The sequence below is a fragment of the Schistocerca americana genome, chromosome X, assembly GCF_021461395.2.
Source record: "Schistocerca americana isolate TAMUIC-IGC-003095 chromosome X, iqSchAmer2.1, whole genome shotgun sequence".
Taxonomy (NCBI): Eukaryota; Metazoa; Arthropoda; class Insecta; order Orthoptera; family Acrididae; genus Schistocerca; species Schistocerca americana.
In genome coordinates, this window is record NC_060130.1 from 731,046,949 (window position 1) to 731,068,872 (window position 21,924).

Consider the following 21,924-nt stretch of genomic DNA (forward strand, 5'->3'; position numbering starts at 1 on the left):
TAGTTTAATTTTTCGTTTACAACACCTTTAAGAATATAAATCGCAAAAGTAATGCTTATCGCTGATACCGAATAGTCTTGGATATATCTGCACACCACGCTCGGACTCTTACGGTAATCGGCGAAACGCCGCGAGGATTGAGATTAATGGGTAGGAGCACTATTTCAGTAGCTTGTGGATAAGCTGATTCGAGGCTGAAGGGAGGTGTGCTATGGTAGCCTGCACAGGTCCGCTGACCTTTGTGTCCGGATTGATTAGTAGTCAGAGCATCTGCCTACTAATAAGGGAAATTCCCCTCCCCATCACCCCCCCCCCCCCCAGATCTAGTGGTAAAATGGTCCAGAGGATAGCCTGTCAAAAACTGAACACACATCACACACATCAAGCATGAAAACTGGAAGAATGAGTACTGAAATGTGAAAAAAAAGCAAAATAGAAACTGTGAACAGTCGAAACTCAAGATGTGCAACATCGAGCGAACTCCAATAATGACAGCGTTGTGGCTGTGTGGACACCGGGTTGATCTGCCATGCCGGAGGTCTGTGTTCAAATGTCCTTCGTGGCCTCCTTTCTTTTTCACACATTTATGAACTGCCCGTCCGGTCATTGACGTGTATGCTCTCTTTCTGTAGTCTTGGCAGTTGTCATATTAAACATCGGTTAAAGAATATGAGTTACGTGGTAAGAATATATAACGTTCCCGGGTAAATGTGATGAGTAGTGAGAGTAGGCGAATGCCGCATAGACCTCATAAATGGGTATCAGTTATGTTACAACAAAGGAACCCAAGACTCTAAACTTCCAAAACGGAATGAAAGAGTCATAAAACATATGGTACTTGTGTGAAACAAGTAGGAGGTACTTACGTCTGGACACCTCTTTCTTACACCTCGCTGTTGCAAACGGACATAACACCACAACACAGATACAGCGAACAGCAAACAACACATCAATGACCGGACGAACAGTTCATAATTCTGTGAGGAAAAAAAAAAAAAGAGACACGAGGAAAATTTGAACACGGATCTCCCCATTCGCAGACCAACACCTTGACTGTACAAGTACCACGCCACTGCTACACGCATTTGCTCGATGTTGCGTATCGTAAGCTTGGGCCGTTCACTGTTTATTTTTTTGCTTCTTTTTTCACAGTTCAGTACGCCTTCTTCCAGTTTTCATGCTTGATCTGTGCTCAGTTTTTGACGGGCTGACTACTGGGACATCTTACCACCAAATCTGATGGGGGTGCGATGGAGAGTTTCCTTTTTAAGCGAGAGACCCGAGTTCGATTGCACGTCTGCCACAAACTTTCAACTTTCCTCATTGATTTAAATCAATGCCAACTCGCAGCCAATCTCTGTAATTGCTTTATGCCTTAATGAATAAACTTGGAAAGGAACTGTAGGGGACAATTCACACGCTCGCGTTACGAAATTGCTGTACACTTTATCCTACTGATATTGCCGATGGGCTGCTGTTTAAATAACGGCATCAGTCGCTTACGTGAACTGAAATACCACTCGTTAATCGGGCTATCGTTTTCTAGTAATGTAAGATCATACAAATAACTATCCCGTCGTGCGTCGATAGCTTAATCGGTAGTGCACTTGCAGCTGAATGCAAAAGTCCTAGTTTCGAGTCGCATTAGGACGTACACTTTTAATCTGCCACGAAGTGCAAACTCCGCTCCAGGGTGAAAATTCATTCTGAACATATTTATTGTTAACTGGCGGAGGGTTCGTAGAATTGGTGATTATCTTAGGAATAGTCATAATAGGAACCGTCTTCAGAGCTCAAGCAAAGAAAGGAAAGAAGAAAGCTTGTAGTTTAGCGTCCCGTCGACAGCGCCGTCATTAGAGATTGGAAGGCCCAAGAAGAAAATAGTAAAATTTCGGCTATGCTTGAAGCCTACAATAATGTCCATAGTCAGATGGCGCTGAAAAATTTATCAAAACGTTCTAGATATTGGTACTTTTCATCCAATATCTTGTACACCAGTCTACGTTGGAGCCGCTGGCAATGTGTAGAAGTCAAAACATTGAACTCTGCTTTTAAAGATATCTTTATGTATTTTTGCAGGACGATCGTTCTACCGTACCACTGCACAGACTCATAATGGGTGAGACCAAAGCACTAGTATTGAAAAACAACGTAGAATACTCATAGCGAACATGGTACGATGTTCTAATGTAATAACAATTGGATTTTACGAGGGTTATTCGGAAAGTAAGGAACGATCGGTCGCGAAATGGAAACCACAGTGAAAATCCGATGAACTTTTGCACTGGTGTATTGGGTAGTGTTTCTAGTATGCTCGTCGATCGCGTTACGTCGTTATTTTCAGTTCTGAGCACACAGGGAGCACATAAAGATACCTAGAACAATAGTGTCTCCCGCCAAGTACGTGGGCCTGGCGGCTGCGTTCTATAACGGGGGTATTGGAAATTTGGTACAACGCTGCGACAAACGTCTAAGTCGTATCGGCGACTATGGAGATAAGTAGATGGAAGTTGTAGCTAACTGTTGCAAGTAAAACAGTCTTGATTTCCGCAGTGGTTTCCATTTTGCGACCTATTGTTCCTTGCTTTCCGAATAGCCCTCGTACACTGACTAACTACAGAATCAACCCGTTTTCTATCTTAAATTCATCAAGAATTTTTCATGCATCTTGAAGTTTAGCTGACTGAAAAACAGTTCACAGAATGGAGAAGTCGCACCACCTGCTCAGTGAGCGGAGTTAATTCCGTACAAACTGGCCCTTGCTTTGTTCAAAAATGGCTCTGAGCACGGTGAGACTTAACATCTGAGGTCATCAGTCCCCTAGAACTTAGAACTACTTAAACCTAAGTAACCTAAAGACATCACACACATTCATGCCCGAAGCAGGATTCGAACCTGTGACCGTAGCAGTCGCGCGGTTCCGGGCTGAAGCGCCTAGAACCGCTCAGCCACCGCGGCCGGCCTTTGCTTTGTTCAATGATTTATTAAATTGAGGCTGTGTGCGATATACTGCGTTACGTGCAGTGTTCCTTGTGATCATAATCTGCACGCTGGCCTCCTGAAGACTGTGCGGCCAGGGCAATTAAAGAAGATATACAAGTATATGTATGTGTGTATATCTTCATGTCAATGAGAGCGACTGCTCTTACAGCTATTTCAGTACGGATACACATTGCGGTCCAACTCCTGTGGGACTCTGGGTGAGTTGTCAGCAGGAGGAGAATGGACAGGGACTGTACTTCCGTACGAGAGTGTGGGAATTGGGGTCGGATGAGAAGCATGTCATATCAGCTGATGCGGTCAAGATGACCACTCGCGTTAAGGGGAAAATCTGGGTTCCAGTTCCGGTCTCGCTGAAATACACTGACGGAAAAAAATCACAATACCAAAAATTAATTAATGGAGAGTAGTGAAATTTCGGGAATGCGTTTGTCTAGGTAACATATTTAAGTGAGCAACATTGTAAGTTCACAGGATAATGTAAGCGCGAGAGAAAGCATTGCAAAGTGAAACTCTAGTACGTTAATAGCCGTTGTTACTGCCAGAATGTTCAATGAAAGCACGTAGGCGTGCATGCATTGTGTTGTACAGGTGCCGGATATCAGATTGTGGTATGGAGTTTCATGCCTGTTGCACTTGGTCGGTCAATACAGGGACGGTTAATGCTGTTTTTGGATTACTCTGGAGTCGTCGTCCTGTGATGTCCCCTATGTGCTCGACTGGACTCAGATTTGGTGGTCGAGCAGGCCAAGGCAACATGTCGATACTCTGTAGAGCACGTTGGGTTACAACATCGGTATGTGGACGAGCGTTATCATGTCGGAAACGCCCCCTGGAATGCTGTTCATGAATGGCAGCACAACTAGGCGAATCAGCAGATTGACGTACAAATTTGCAGTCAGGGTGCGTGGAATAACCATGAGAGCACTCCTGCTGCCATACGAAATCATATTCCAGACGTTAATTCTTGGTGTAGGTCCAGTTCGTCTACCACTCAGACACGCTGACTTGAAGGCCCTCAACTGGCCTGTCCTCCAATGAGCTCTCGTTAGACACCACTGAAGTCGCAAATGGTGGTGGTCTGGGTCCAGTGAAATGCACGGTACAGGGCGCCTGGCTCGGAGCTTCCTTTACGTAACCGATTTGTCACAGTTCGTTGTGTCACTGTTGTGCCAACTGCTACTCAAATTGCTGTTTCAGCTGCAGTACGATGCGCCAGCAGAAATGTACAGTGGCTACATTCCGGCCATGACTTTCTTCAACATCGCAGAGGGAACATCCAGATTCTCGTTGCCCTATTACGTCACTCCGTTCAAACTCAGTGAGGTGTCGAAAATGGCTTCTTTGTCGCCTTACAGGCATTGTTGACTAACATCAACTCACCACGTCCAATGTCAAAGGTAACTAAAGCTCACGACCATTACAGCGTGTATTTAAAGCAAACATGATTTTCATCCTCAGTGGCGCTACTAGCGCCATTCTTATCCTACTGGCGGTAAATTTAAAGTGACATCATTTTCGAGATGCAGAAACACGCCTACCAACTTTCATTTATGTCGCACAACTCCTTCTTGGTGCTGCGATTTTTTTACGTCAGTTTTTGTGTATATATACAGGGTATTACAAAAAGGTACGGCCAAACTTTCAGGAAACATTCCTCACACACAAAGAAATAAAATATGTTATGTGAACATGTGTCCGGAAACGCTTACTTTCCATGTTAGAGCTCATTTTATTACTTCTCTTCAAATCACATTAATCATGGAATGGAAACACACAGCAACAGAACGTACCAGCGTGACTTCAAACACTTTGTGTCGGGAAATGTTCAAAATGTCCTCCGTTAGCGAGGATACATGCATCCACTCTCCGTCGCATAGAATCCCTGATGCGCTGATGCAGCCCTGGAGAATGTCGTATTGTATCACAGCCGTCCACAATACGAGCACAAAGAGTCTCTACATTTGGTACCGGGGTTGCGTAGACAAGAGCTTTCAAATGCCCGCATAAACGAAAGTCAAGAGGGTTGAGGTTAGGAGAGCGTGGAGGCCATGGAATTGGTCCGCCTCTACCAATCCATCGGTCACCGAATCTGTTGTTGAGAAGCGTGCGAACACTTCGACTGAAATGTGCAGGAGCTCCATCGTGCATGAACCACATCTTGTGTCGTACTTGTAAAGGCACATGTTCTAGCAGCACAGGTAGAGTATCCCGTATGAAATCATGATAACGTGTTCCATTGAGCGTAGGTGGACGAAACTAAAATGAGCTCTAACATGGAAATTAAGCGTTTCCGGACACATGTCCACATAACATCTTTTCTTTATTTGTGTGTGAGGAGTGTTTCCTGAAAGTTTGGACGTACCTTTTTGTAACACCCTGTGTATATATATATATATACACTCCTGGAAATGGAAAAAAGAACACATTGACAGCGGTGTGTCAGACCCACCATACTTGCTCCGGACACTGCGAGAGGGCTGTACAAGCAATGATCACACGCACGGCACAGCGGACACACCAGGAACCGCGGTGTTGGCCGTCGAATGGCGCTAGCTGCGCAGCATTTGTGCACCGCCGCCGTCAGTGTCAGCCAGTTTGCCGTGGCATACGGAGCTCCATCGCAGTCTTTAACACTGGTAGCATGCCGCGACAGCGTGGACGTGAACCGTATGTGCAGTTGACGGACTTTGAGCGAGGGCATATAGTGGGCATGCGGGAGGCCGGGTGGACGTACCGCCGAATTGCTCAACACGTGGGGCGTGAGGTCTCCACAGTACATCGATGTTGTCGCCAGTGGTCGGCGGAAGGTGCACGTGCCCGTCGACCTGGGACCGGACCGCAGCGACGCACGGATGCACGCCAAGACCGTAGGATCCTACGCAGTGCCGTAGGGGACCGCACCGCCACTTCCCAGCAAATTAGGGACACTGTTGCTCCTGGGGTATCGGCGAGGACCATTCGCAACCGTCTCCATGAAGCTGGGCTACGGTCCCGCACATCGTTAGGCCGTCTTCCGCTCACGCCCCAACATCGTGCAGCCCGCCTCCAGTGGTGTCGCGACAGGCGTGAATGGAGGGACGAATGGAGACGTGTCGTCTTCAGCGATGAGAGTCGCTTCTGCCTTGGTGCCAATGATGGTCGTATGCGTGTTTGGCGCCGTGCAGGTGAGCGCCACAATCAGGACTGCATACGACCGAGGCACACAGGGCCAACACCCGGCATCATGGTGTGGGGAGCGATCTCCTACACTGGCCGTACACCACTGGTGATCGTCGAGGGGACACTGAATAGTGCACGGTACATCCAAACCGTCATCGAACCCATCGTTCTACCATTCCTAGACCGGCAAGGGAACTTGCTGTTCCAACAGGACAATGCACGTCCGCATGTATCCCGTGCCACCCAACGTGCTCTAGAAGGTGTAAGTCAACTACCCTGGCCAGCAAGATCTCCGGATCTGTCCCCCATTGAGCATGTTTGGGACTGGATGAAGCGTCGTCTCACGCGGTCTGCACGTCCAGCACGAACGCTGGTCCAACTGAGGCGCCAGGTGGAAATGGCATGGCAAGCCGTTCCACAGGACTACATCCAGCATCTCTACGATCGTCTCCATGGGAGAATAGCAGCCTGCATTGCTGCGAAAGGTGGATATACACTGTACTAGTGCCGACATTGTGCATGCTCTGTTGCCTGTGTCTATGTGCCTGTGGTTCTGTCAGTGTGATCATGTGATGTTTCTGACCCCAGGAATGTGTCAATAAAGTTTCCCCCTCCTGGGACAATGAATTCACGGTGTTCTTATTTCAATTTCCAGGAGTGTATATATATATATATATATATATATATATATATATATATATATATATATATATATTTCAAGTCTGTGAGCGCGACGGCTCTTACAAATATTTCAGTGTGGATGCACATTACGTCCGAACTCCTGTGGGAATCAGGATGAGCTCCCAGCAGGAGGAGAATGGACGTGGACGCTACTTTCGTACAACGGGATGGAAATTGGGATCGGATGGGCAGCGTGCCATGATAGCTGAGCCCGTTCTAACACTACCCCCTCAAAAAGGCGATAGCCGAGCCCCCTCTAACACTACCCCCTCTAAAAGGCGGCCTTGGACTCGTCAACGTGCCAGAGCGATCCACTGCGCTCTTTGTGCATACTGTGCTGCGGCACTTGCGGGGGTCTTCCCCCTCTTTAACACCCAGTCTCTTAGATATCCCCCGACCAGCATCTCTCCAACCGCCGATCGATATAGCACATATCGCGCCGTTATTGTACCATTTGGTAACTTATTTCGTCGAACACAGTTACGTTCGGAACGATCTCCTAGTCACCCGCCCTCCTCGTGACATGGACTTTTATCATTTGTTTACATCGTCCACTCTTCGCAACACCATAGAAGCGCAGTACTCAGACTTTAACTGGCGAACGATTTTTTGTGCGTTCACACTCCGTTATTACCACAGAATGTGTCTGCACTCTGGTATGTCATTGTCGACGGTAAATTCCTGACTAATCGTCGACTTCATCATATGGGACTGGCTACTTCGCTACCTCGCTCTGACAGCCAGCTCGACGACACCGACGAGCATCGTCTTATGTGCCCCCTGAAACGGAACGGTTGGTTCCTTATCCAACGCATCGTGGGCTGCTACCTCTGCGCGCCGCCAACGACGGTTAACCCGGAGTTCCTGCTTTTGTCCTAGACCTCACACTACCCCTAATCTGATCTCGAGGGCATGCATTAGAATACCTCTTTCACAACGGTTCACATCAGTCCTCGACTTCTGGAATCGGGTTGCGATGGCGCACGATACCGTCATCTGGCCCCCTCATTACCGACGAACCTTCGCAGATACTCCACAGCGTCCTTCTTGAGGGCCCCCCCCCCCCCCGACCCCTCAGTTGGGATGTGCTCCGTCTCCCTATTCCATAAGGCATACGTGATCAACTTCCGCCGTACGGTATACTGACACGGAAAGGCCAACGAACGGATATTGCAATCGCTCTTAACGATTTGCGCTCGATCGTTGCCCCTCCTAGTTCTCTTAATTTAGTTGCCTTAGGTCGGGGGAGGTTTGGGTGTAGTTTGCATGGCAACGCCTGAAGACGGATGAGTTTATTTTTGTTTGTTAGGAACACAAGTGGTGGTGTCCCGTAGAGTTATTGCTGCCTGTTCTTTTCTTCTATTAGGTACTCTTAATGCGATAATTTAAAAAAAATAAATCACTAAATAGAAATAAAATAAAAAAGGGGTATGGCACCCAGAAAAGATAATGAAAAAAACGAAAAAGTGGAAAAAGGCTGTCAAGGCGACCGCTCGCATTAAGCGGGAAATCCAGGCTCGAGTTCCGGCTCGCCACAAATTTTTCACCTGTCGTCTTTTGATTTATTTCAAAATCCGAATGCGGCTGATGTCGTTGGTTTCACTTAATTCAGAACAGTACGTTTCACGATTTTTTTCCTTTTTTTATAGTGGGACCAAACTGCTGAGGTTATCGGTCCTTCACGGAGTTTGCTACGCCAGATGGCGCTGTCGGCTTCTGCTGGCGTCTTTTGCCTCATCACACACATTTGGAAAATGTATTCAAAGTCTTGTGATTTTATGTGTCTACAGTCATATGAAAGCTGCCTGTGGTTTACACTCTGTCTGTAAGGATTACATCATTTACTTCCATTCAACTTGTAAGCATAGTTTCTGCATACTAATTTACCTATGGTTTTCAATTACAATGCTAAAGAGAACATAGGCGTTTTCCCGCATTTCCGCTTTCCTCCTATTTTCCTTTCGATATCTGACTGGTTTTTTACCTTTATTCTTATTTCATACCTCACCGATTAAGGCGAGGGGAGAGCTGTCAGTGGTGCAACATTCCGCTTTCCAGTCAGGAGCTTTTGAAAAAATAAACGAAGATTAAAGCAAATACTATTAAAAGGTGAATAGGTTACACATAGTTTTAATAACTGTAAAAAGTCGATGTTCTTGGCGTTTACATAAAAACGTTAAGACTTTGATCATTATTTTTTAAATTAAAATCGAAGAACTAATAGACAAAAAAAACAATATATACACATTGAAAAACACATCGTGGAAATAGTGATGTTGCGCTAGGAAAGAGCACTCCACTTTCACATAAAATCTAAAGGTCCTGCACTGGAAGAAAAGAATTTGGGGAGGCGAAAACGTGTTCTGTAATGGTGAGGGGTGTGGGTGGATAAATATATGGGACCATTACGTAGGAACTATGGAAATGAAGGTAGGTGTTGTGGTGAATAGTGGTAAGACAGAAGATGAGGAGTTGGGTATGATGGCCAGGCCGTGATATTAAGAGGACAACGGATCGATGCGAGATGGAGAGGAAAGAGGAGAAGGGAGCCCTAATGAGGAATGGGGTAGGTAGGGAAGAGCTGCTGTTGGTAGGGTGGCTAAATATCGGAGAGCCTTTCTTTGTCTGGGAGAGGAAGACAGTTGAAGTTGCTTTGGGATAGGATTTTGGGTGTGTGTAGGTGTTATTACAGAGGGATATGTTTAGAAAGGCGCGTTCAGCATATTACGATTGGTGATCAGAAGGGAAACAACGGTGTTATTGGAATCTAGCTTGCAGATAGTGTAAGATACCTGGAGGTGTTCGACTGTGGATGAGAAGGGTTCGGAATCTGATAAGATGGCAGAGGATCCACATGGGGAAGGTGAATGGATGGGAAAAACAATGTGGAGTGCATGACGTCCAAGGATTTGGAGGAACTTGCAGAACGTTGGTACAGTAAATATCCATGCAACATTTGCATAGAAGAGGATGACTCTGAGATGTGGATGATAGTGGAGAGGTGTAGTCCGTATCTTAGAGTGTTATGTTTAATATTTTCTATGCCACAGTTCCAATATCAATAAAGGGACTACGCATTACTTCACTATGCAAACACATTTTGTACCTATGTTATGGTTCAAATGGCTCTAAGCACTATGGGACTTAACATCTGAGGCCATCAGTCCTCTAGACTTAGAACTACTTAAACCTAACTAACCTAAGGACATCACACACATCCACGCCCGAGGCAGGATTCGAACCTGCGACCGTAGCAGCAGCGCGGTTCCGGACTGAAGCGCCTAGAACCTTTCGGCCACAGCGGCCGGCACCTATGTTACGTTCAACTGGTGTGCCACTCTGTATTTGCCTATAGCGCCATCTTGCAGCAAGTTGTAGTAGGTTAGTCTGTCAGCAGCTATCAAGATCAATCTGACACTTATCACTGTTATGTACAGAAGAGTTTTTAATGTGATGCATTGTATGAACGGTTCAGATATTACTTTGGTATGATGTAATCGTGTTACGATGTTATATGCTGGGCTTGTTGATTACACTGCGCAACCCAGTTAAAAGGTCACTGTTTCGAAACCCCATAATTGTTTCCCATTGCGAAGTAGAAGTTTGAAATTTTGCACCAACAACATTCCCCTGTAATGGTGTAAAAGCGTGGCGCGCTGCAGCATCACCCTCGGGCTCGGCGACGCTTCAAACAGCATGGTGTCGACACATCTTAAAAACGACCAGAGATCAGACGTTCATGTGAGACGTAATGTGGGTAATGATGTCACATTGGTCAAACTTTCACCACAATTCTGCCAGACACCATCGTGGACGTGTCGTACGATGGGAAGGTCGTCAAACCCCCTTTTATCCACATTTCATAACTTCTTTTGACGTCTCCACTGTAGAGGTCAGAACTGCGACGCCAACCACTGAAATCAGGTGGCTTTTTTGTGGGTGGCCAAGGAAAACATTCTAGACACACTGCTGCTCAGAATAAACAGAAAAGGACTCAGGAGGTGGCATAAAAGGCGTTAATGAAACAATCCCTTTTCTTGGAGCGCTGATTCTCAAATATATCACGGTCGAAAACGACAGTTCACAGCGCGGTGATCAACAGGGCGATGTCCAGAATGAGATTTTCACTCTGCAGCGGAGTGTGCGCTGATACGAAACTTCCTGGCAGATTAAAACTGTGTGCCCGACCGAGACTCGAACTCGGGACCTTTGCCTTTCGCGGGCAAGTGCTCTACCAATTGAGCTACCGAAGCACGACTCACGCCCGCTCCTCACAGCTTTACTTCTGCCAGTATCTCGTCTCCTACCTTCCAAACTTTACAGAAGCTCTCCTGCGAACCTTGCAGAACTAGCACTCCTGAAAGCGGAGACATGGCTTAGCCACAGCCTGGGGAATGTTTCCAGAATGAGATTTTCACTCTGCAGCGGAGTGTTCGGAAGGTTCGCAGGAGAGCTTCTGTAAAGTTTGGAAGGTAGGAGACGAGATACTGGCAGAAGTAAAGCTGTGAGGACCGGGCGTGAGTCGTGCTTCGGTAGCTCAGATGGTAGAGCACTTGCCAGCGAAAGGCAAAGGTCCCGAGTTCGAGTCTCGGTCGGGCACACAGTTATAATCTGCCAGGAAATTTCAACAGGGCGATGTCCTTGACAACACTGGTGACATCCGAAAGACCACTGAATCTTTCTATAAGGATATCGTGTGCCAGAAATCCCACTGCACATGATCGCACCCCTTTGGAGTGCACTACGACCGCAATTTTTGCATCTTGTGTACAAAGTGGAGCCACTACGGACCGTTGAAAATCATTCAACGAAAGTGGAACGTGATCCGAGCCACCAAAGTTTGTTTATGCTGCTTTAGCTCTTCTGTTTCGTGTCCTCCAGTGACGTGTTCACACGAAGTAGCGATGTTGACACAAGTGTGAATAAAACGGCACTGGGCCCCTCTAAGATACTCAGTTCGGCAACACCCTCGTTATCACCCGCCCATCTTTGCTGAGGACTTTAAAAATGTACCTGTGTAGGGATAACCTGTGATGAGTGCCCTACGTGCCTGCAGGCAGGCTACACTGCTAGTAGGCATGCGGAATCAGAGGGGTGTCAAGAGATTGCCTGTTTGCAGGCGTCTAGGACTCCGTCACAAGTGCCCTCTGTACATACACTACTGGCCATTAAAATTGCTACACCAAGAATAAATGCAGATGATAAACGGGTATTCATTGGACAAATATATTATACTAGAACTGACATGTGATTACATTTTCTCGCAAATTTGGTGCATAGATCCTGAGAAATCCGTACCCAGAACAGCCACCTCTCGCCGTAATAACGGCCTTGATACGCCTGGGCATTGAGTCAAACAGAGCTTGGATGGCGTGTACAGGTACAGCTGCCCATGCAGCTTCAACACGATACCACAGTTCATCAAGAATAGTGACTGGCGTATTGTGACGAGCCAGTTGCTCGGCCACCATTGACCAGATGTTTTCAATTGGTGAGAGATCTCGAGAATGTGCTGGCCAGGGCAGCAGTCGAACATCTTCTGTATCCAGAAAGGCCCGTACAGGACCTGCAACGTGCGGTCGTGCAATATCCTGCTGAAACGTAGGGTTTCGCAGGGATCGAATGAAGGGTAGAGCCACGGATCGTAACACATCTGAAATGTAACGTCCTCTGTTCGAAGTGCCGTCAACGCGAACAAGAGGTGACCGAGACGTGTAACCAATGGCACCCCATATCATCACGCCGGGTGATACGCTAGTATGGCGATGACGAATAAACGCTTCCAATGTGCGTTCATCGCGATGTCGCCAAACACGGATGCGACCATCATGATGCTGTAAACAGAACCTGGATTCATCCGAAAAAATGACCTTTTGCCATTCGTCGAACTGTTCGTGCAGATGGTTGTCGTCTTTCAAACGTGCCCATCTGTTGACTTAGGGATCTAGACGTGGCTGCACGATCCGTTGCAGCCATGCGGATAAGATGCGTCATCTCGACTACTAGTGCCTTTGGGATCCAGCACGGCGTTCCGTATTACCCTCCTGAACCCACCGATTCCATATTCTACTAACAGTCATTGGATCTCGAACAATGCGAGCAGCAATGTCGCGATACGATAAACCGCAATCGCGATAGGCTACAATCCGACCTTTATCAAAGTCGGAAACGTGATAGTACGCATTTCTCCTCCTTGCATGAGGCATCACAACAACGTTTCACCAGGCAATACCGGTCAACTGCCGTTTGTGTATGAGAAATCGGTTGGAAAAGTTCCTCATATCAGCACGTTGTAGGTGTTGCCACCGGCGCCAACCTTGTGTGAATGCTCTGACAAGCTAATCATTTGCATATCACAGCATCTTCTTCCTGTCGGTTAAATTTCGCCTCTGTAGCACGTCATCTTCGTGGTGTAGCAATTTTAATGGCCAGTAGTGTATATTTAAAGTGATCAACAAAGGGAGAGGGTTGCAGAGAGGGTGCTGCTGAACAGGGGTGTCATAGAGGGACCCTTTGCCATTTAATCACGCACATGCCAATGTCGCATCCCTCTGCGATAACGCCACAAGAGGGCATGAAGCTAGAAGACTGTAAACGCATAATTACCCTTTGCTGCTTCGGATCGTGTTCAGATATATTGGCCGGCCGTTGTGGCCGAGCAGTTCTAGGCGCTTCAGTCTGGAACCGCGCGACCGCTACGGTCGCAGGTTCGAATCCTGCCTCGGGCATGGATGTGTGTGATGTCCTTAGGTTAGTTAGGTTTAAGTAGTTCTAAGTTCTAGGGGACTGATGACCTCAAATGTTAAGTCCCATAGTGCTTAGAGCCATTTTAACCATTTTTCAGATATATTCGCATAGCTTTGAATGGTCTCTGGTGATACACCAGAGCAAAAATTGCGATCGTACTGCTCTCCAAAAGGGTGCAAACACGTTTATTGAGATTACTGGCCCACTACGTTTCTAGAGAGGGGCCGAAACATCTTGAGAGTGTCAACAGTGTCAAAGGTTGTCAAAAATGTCGTCCTGTTGCTCATCACACCGCGAAACGTGTTGGAATCAGTTCATGACATAAGTTCATCGCTTGTAGAAAATAAACTAACGCTAAATCACAATAAGACTCAGTTTACACAGTTTCTAACTCACAATGCAGCAAAACACGACGTTTTAATTTAACAGAATGGGCATATGATTAGTGAACCTGAACAGTTTAGATTTGTAGGTGTTCAGGCAGACAGTATACTGTCGTGGAAAGCCCATGTTCACCATCTTGTTCATAGACTTAATGCTGCCATTTTCATTATTCGAACTGTATCTGAAATAAGTGGTCGTTCGACAAGAAAATTAGTCTACTTTGATTATTTTCATTGGCTTATGTCCTATGGTATTATATTTTGGGGTAACTTTTCCCATTCTAAAAGGATATTTTTGGCTCAGGAACGGGCAGATCGGGAAATAAAGGGTGTAAGTTCGCGAACCTCTTATCGATTCCCGTCCACTAGCCTGGGTATTTTGACATTGCCATCTCAGCTTATATATTCGTTACTGTCGTTTCTTGTTAACAATATCAGCTTATTTCCAAGAATTAGCAGCTTTCACTCAGTTAATACTAGGCAGAAATCTAATCTGAATTTGGATCGCACTTCCTTAACTCTTGTGCAGAAAGTTGTGCAGTGTACTGCTGCATCCATTTTCAATAAGCTACCACAAGCATTGAAAAATATTAACTGTAATCCACGCGCTTTCAAACTGAAGAGTTTCCTCATGGGTCAATCCTTCTATTTTGTTGAGGAGTGCCTAGAAAAATTAAGCTAATTCGTATGTTAAATTGTTAATTGCGTTTACTTAAACTTATGGGTTGAGTTCTTTTGGTTCATAAGCATTTTATTTTCTCTGTTATTACTTTTATGTTGTAATTTCATGTACAGACACGTTCCATGATCTTGGAGATTTGCGCCTCAATTTGGTCCTACGGAAATAGACGTTTAAATAAACAGATAAATAAATACCCCAACGGAAGGGGCGATTTCACTATCGGCCTTTATGCCACCTCCTAAGACCGCTTCGTGTTAATTCCAAGCGACGGTGGGTTTCAAATGTTTTCCTCGGCAACCCATAAGAAAACCGCGTGATTTCGACGCTGGGAGTAGCGGTTATGACTTCTGTCGCGGAGGTGTCAAAAGAAGGGCTGAAATGTGGATAAAAGAGGGTGTGACGACCTTCCCATCGTGTGATATGTCCACGGTGACGCTGGGCAGAAATGCGGCGAAATTTGGGGCAGTGTGACATCATTAACACACCTTATACCTCACATGAACCTATGGGCCTTAACATCTGAGGTCATCAGTCCCCTAGACTTATAACTACTTAAACCTAAGTAACCTAAGGACATCACACACATCCATGCCCGAGGCAGGATTCGAACCTGCGACCGTAGCAGTCGCGCGGTTCCATACTGAAGCGCCTAGAACCGGCCGGCAGAGCACTACACTTTTGCATGATTACAGAGGAAGGTTGTAGGTAACTTTGAGACAAATTTCAAACTTCTGCATCGCAATGGGAGAAAATTAAGTGGTTTCTAAAAAGTGACCCTTTAATTGTGTTGCGCAGTGTAGTTCACAATGAATTGCTCCTTAATTTTTCATTTTTCTTTATCTCGATCTGGTAACTGAAATGCGTATAAGGATTAATGAGCACACTGAGATCTAGATACATTTTTTGTGTAATTTTTAAGACTCATTGTCGACATCCACAAGGGTCTCCTATCGCATGTAGTTAACCTATAATTGATTTTGGAAGTAAATCTTGCTATTTTCTCTGAGATGTCTTCGATGTCCGTAATATTGTTTTTTTCTCTGCACGTAACCGGGCTATAATTTAGTCTGGTCTTTGTTGCTTCTCTTCAATTAAGACAACTGTACTGCAGCCCATTTGATCCAATTAAGTCCTCTTCCAACTTCAAAATCCAATCTTCGGACCCTATTTGATAATCTGTGAACGCAATCGCATAGACGGAATAGTCAGGAAAATTAGCGTAGCAGATCACAGCGTAGACCCAAGGCACGTATCTGAGGGATACGATGGTGCTCAGGCTAAATAATTCACTGCAGGTAGTACAAACAAAAAAGGAAGACTGAACGGCTACCGCAACGGGAAACAGACATGTCACAAAATGAACTTAAGCGTGAGAGTAACAAAAAAAAGTCAAGAGGAGTTAGCAACCGAAAATTAAATCAACTTATCACCGATAGATATGAGACATTTAATGAAATGGAAATGTGTGACTAGGGCCTCCCGTCGGGTAGTCCGTTCGCAGGGTGCAAGTCTTTCGATTTGACGCCACTTCGGCGACTTGCGCGTCGATGGGGATGAAATTATGATGAGTAGGACAACACAACACCCAGTCCCTGAGCGGAGAAAATCTCCGACCCAGCCGGGAATCGAACCCTGGCCCTTAGGATTGATATTCTGTCGCGCTGACTTCTCAGCTACCGGGGGCGGACAGTGACACTCATAAGAATGTGATGCGAAGCACAGAGATAAAGGAGAGTTTCTGTATGCTACAATGCAAAGACATATGGTAATCAATAGGTACACCAAAGGGGATTACGAAGGTTTTCGTGTGTAGGGGGATCGCACTCACTTCCAACATGAGATTGCTGATTAATCTGGCGGCCACAGGGTCAGGTTTGTTAATCTCAGACAATAGCCGACTCGTTTGCCGGCGAGGGGTCCTTCTGTCCAGCTGTCGAAGTGGCAACGCCAACTGATATCACCAAGTATAGATACTATTTTATAAATAAGTGGTTTCAGTATCATTACCAAGTATTCGATAGTTTCATGGCATCGACAGAAATGTTAGCGTATTGGCATCGGAAGTGTCTAATGCGGTTTGGGAAGATAAGAACCTGTCATTAATAGTTTACTGGGAATTAAAATGATCGCAGTATTTATGTACTATAGAGGAATCAGAAGAAGAGTAGAAAAAATTTCATACCATGCGCTGTGTAAGCGGTTTAGAGTAACTTCAAAACGTAGTTAGTATGTTAATTTTGTACTTGAAAAGGGTTTCTAATACTCTAAATAAGCACATTGTGTTCAAGAAAACCTTAAACATACATAAGCTATCAACATCTGGCGATACTGTCGGTACAGGTACATTTATTCCGATATTATAGATCTACCAATACAGTTTCATGTAAGGGTATTGATGCCAAGTATCGTATCGAATATGATGTTCAAACCCGCTCATTAGGAGTCCACATACACACTGGAAGGAAGAAATATAGGGGCTGAGCGTCCTATCGACATCGAGGTCATTAGAGACGGAGCACAAGCTCGGATTGTTTTCTAGGATGGGGAAAATAACCGGCAGCGTCCTCCGAAAGGAACTACCCCGACATTTGTCTTGAGCGATGTAGGAAAAACACGGAAAAGCTAAATCTGGATGGCCGACATGAATGTGAACCGTCTTCTCCAATGCGAGTTCTGCACCACGACGCTCGGTCCGCCACAGTGGGATCCGTTCTTCTAAATGGTAGCTTGCCTTCAACGAGCCCAATGTTAATATTTTATAAACGCCACAATTAGCAACGCCTATCGTCTTTTGGCGTAGCAGATATTTGCTGTAAACCGTACACAACAGAAGCTTACGCCAAATTATCTTTGTATTTAAATTGGTGTCAAATGTTACGGGATAATTTCTTTGCGTCAACGGTATTCAACGTTAACACTCAGTTACTGCACCCTTTGCACACACACACACACACACACACACACACACATTATGTGTTGCGAAACTTTATTGATTATTTTGAGTGTATATACTTTTATGGTCTTCGATCAGTGTAGTCAGGCGGAGGTCTTACGAAACGAGCTCTCGGCCTTCCCTAGCTCTCCCGCAGTCTACCAGTCTATAAAATTTACTTTTTCTCTCATATTTCTAAAAAATCTTTGCAAATCCTACACATCCCGTAAGCTCGAAGATCCCCGTTGTTTCCCCAATCCTCTCCTACTCCAGTCTGCTGCCATCCCTATACCTACACGTTCCACCATCTTCACGCGCAGCCCTCCTTCCTCCTCACCACAATATCTTACAACAAGTGTACTCCAACAGGCTCCCTCTGCCACACTCGGAAGTCCGTCCAGACATCTAACCCATCCTTCCAGCCCCTAGCTCCATATCGTTCTTCATATGAAGGCTCGAATACCTTTCCCAGCCTCCTGAGCCACCCCCGTTCCTGTCTGTTCCAGCCTACGCTTATGCATTCTTCCTGCCAGCCTAACATATCTCCCTACCGTCTACCCCACCCCACACACCCGCTCCCAGGCATAGCGACCCATCTGTAACGCCTTTTTGCTCTTCATCATCCCTCTACCATCCCTTCCTACACCCCAAGAATTTTCTTGGAGATGACCTCTAAGAACTTGTCAGAACCATCATCATCATTATCACAATCTTGGCCCCAGCTGCACCATCGCCGTATGTGTTTCTACAATAACTCACGAAAATGAACTATTTTACTGTATTTTAATTCTATTATTTTAATCATTTTATCTTCAAAAAACCGTGTGTACACATTTGTAACATCATTTGGCTGAAAAGCAGTCCCCTTCCCGTGCAGGTGAGGAAAATAAATGCTAAATAAATAAGAAAATATCGAACAAAATGATTGCACCATTACAGAGAGTTGTAAACCACCATTTGTTTTGTTTGTGGGTACACTGCTTTCTGGCAGATCCAAGAAAAACAAAATAGAATGTGAGCGTCTATTAAGTTACAAATTAAGAGTAAAACTACAGAAATACAACAAGAAGTTATTGGCTATCTCCTGCACCTGATATCATGCATGGTAAAATAACACAAGCCTTAATTGAGAAAAACGACAGCTGCTTACAGCGACTTTATAGCGAGTGTCTCCTGAAAAGAAGGTTATTGTCTATCCATTGAAGAACGATAAGGCGATAATTCCAGAAAAAGAAGTGCATCCTCATGAAACAGTGCAAGGAAGGTTGTCCAGCCAGTAATACGCACACAAAGAAGCTATGAATGTACTTTCATATGGCACCACAACGACGCGCGTATGTATAGTGCAGTAGATTCTGCAGATTATAAGACTCTGCAATTTTTTAAGAATGGATGTACGCAGATGTTTATCATTTAACTCTGTAATCATTTCCATTGAGGATGAAATCAGTTCCTTTGCTGTATTAAGGCAAAACAAAACTACGTTATTTCAATAAATAAGTAAATAAATAATTTGTACAACACCCAGTGTCTTGTTAGGGTATGTGCGCCAGCTTTGTTTCTTTGAAAAATATATGACGAAAGAAAAAAGACAGACGTTTCAAATCCTGTTGCATCTATTCGGATTCTTACTGAAAGTTTTCGTATAGGCCATTTAAAATTCATAAATGCGTAGAAGACATAATGACTACGAAATGGGAAGAGAAGAGCACATAACAAAGGGCTATTATTAATTCTATGTGTTACAAGTTCCAGAATCCACGCCATTCACAGAGATCTTACAATAAGTTTTCAGAATGTGCTCATGACTTTGACAGAAAGAATTCGAATTCATTCAAAATTGACATATATTCTTCATAGAGTAAAAGAAGCTTTTGTCAGTCTTAACTGCAATATTTATGGAAATGTATGTGGCACCGTTAAAAACTGATAAACTGAGTAAAGTACAGCAATTTGAACTTAGGATACAAAATAGAGGTTGAAACAAAATCTCTGAGCATTTCGTGGTCACAAAAAGAGTCAACCAAACGAATTCATTTCATAAGCAAAAAATTAACACTAACAAAAAAACTGAGCGTGACTTAAAAGTAATATGAATATCGTAACGTATTTCGAAATATTGCACTATTAGCTAGTAATGGGAGTTAGTGAATAGCAGTTACAACCAGATTGATAAGTACTAAGGAATGCTCCGCTCCATAAGCAAATGCTTGAGAACAACGTATTTCATCTTATCACGGCATTCAGCAAATAACAATGCACTGCAAAGTAATAATACAACTTGAGTAAAACTAAATGAATTTAATTATCTTGAAACCCTGCTAATCTCTGACATCTTCGTAAAAAGTGAACTAGAATAACGAATTCGAAAGGCTAATAGATGCACTTATGGCCTTGCGACAGTTTTGAAAAGTACTTTACTTTCTAGGGAATCTAAATTGCGCATTTAAAAATCTTTAAATTGTGCCAGTTTTAACATGCGGATCTAAAACCTGGAAGAAAGCACAGTAAGGACATTTGAACATAAAATATCAAAGAAAACAATTGGATCCATACGAGAAACCGATAATTATGATTGGAGAACACCTCACAGTTCTATAATTTATAGTTCATACAAAGAACCTAATACTTAACCCAAAAGATTGCAATGGGAAGAGAATGTTGTTAGAGTCCCATCAAATACCTCCATCACCAGAGTGAACAAAGAGCTTCCGACTGGAAGATAACTTATTGGACATTCAGGTAAAAGTTAAAATGTAACTTTTCAAAATCATTCTGATTATTGCCGGAATAGAGACTGGTAAATAAATTGTAATGATAGAGCAAAGTGACTCAGTCTTGACTGTTCGTACTGAAGAGCCTTCGTGCCTTGTAAATATTAATAACACATTCTAAGACACACACGCACACACACACACACACACACACACACACACACACACACACACACACACACACAAACAAACAAACAAACAAACAAACAAACAAATAAAGATGCACCACGAAGGAATTATCCCGATGGACGGAAATTGGCATATGTGATGTACGTATACAGACAAACAAATGATTACAATTTTTAAAAAAAATGTACGATATACTCAAAAGAAAGACCTTCATAAACTAAGGAAGACAGTAACGCGTTGGTCTACCTCTGACCTTCGGTTCGCTTGATTGATACAATTGTTGTATGTTCTCTTGAGGGATATGGTGCCAGATTCTGTACAATTGCCGCTTAGATCGTCAAAATCCCGAGCTGCTTGGAGGATCCTGCCCGTTATGCTCTAAACGTTCTCAGTTGTGGAGAGTTCCGGCGACCTTACTGGCCAAGATACGGTTTGGCAAGCACGAAGATAGGCGGTAGAAACATTCGCCGTATGTGGGCAGCCATTATCTTGCTGAAATGTAAGCCCAGGATGACTTGTCGTCACACATCACTGTGGCGTAAAGGCGCAGCAGATGACAAGGAAAGGCGTCCTTCTACGAAAAGAAATGGTAGCCAGACAGCTCCTGGCTGCCGGTCCGTACAGTGGGCGTCAGTCAGGGTGGTATCCTACCGCTGTTCAGGCGGCTGTAGACGCATCTTCGTCCTGGAATTTCATAGACTGGAGAAATTTGCTATGTTACCCAATGCGAAGATGTTGGAGTTTATGTTTTACGTTTGACTTCAAGTACAGCTTACATGGCAAATCTCTATTTGCAGTTACTAACGAAAATAAGCACATAGATGTGTAAATATATATAAAAATTTTACCATGCTCTACAGTCGCTTTGTTTCAATTGCTGTCACAGATAGCGTGGCTGTACATAATATATTTTACCTGAAGATTTTAAAATAAGAATGTTCTGGCCGATGAAACGTTGTTGTTCACTGCTAGTTGCATTTATAATAGTACATGTGATCTGAAGATGATAGATAAGCTGGTGACACTGGTTATCACTTTGAATATTAAATGCGGTTGAGACAATATACAGCATTTCTTAAAAATTTTATATTAGATTATCTGCTTAGATAAGTTTATCCTATTGTGACAATGTCAGATATATTCCATAAATAAGATCACAGTAATTCTTATAGCATATCTATATCTGTACATCACAGAATGTTTCGTCGAGGGTACGTAGTATCCCACCACCATTTCCTCCTTTTGCTATTACATTCGGTGATGGTGTGTGGGTAGACAGTCAGTCGCCACTCCACTGTATGGTCCTAGAATTTATGGAATTTTGGCAATCTGATCTTTACACGAGAAATGGAATGTGGTGTTAGATATTTCCTGAAGCGTTTAAGATACCGCAATTGTGTTTCAACCAAATGAATTGTGTAAAGGTCCTCGCTA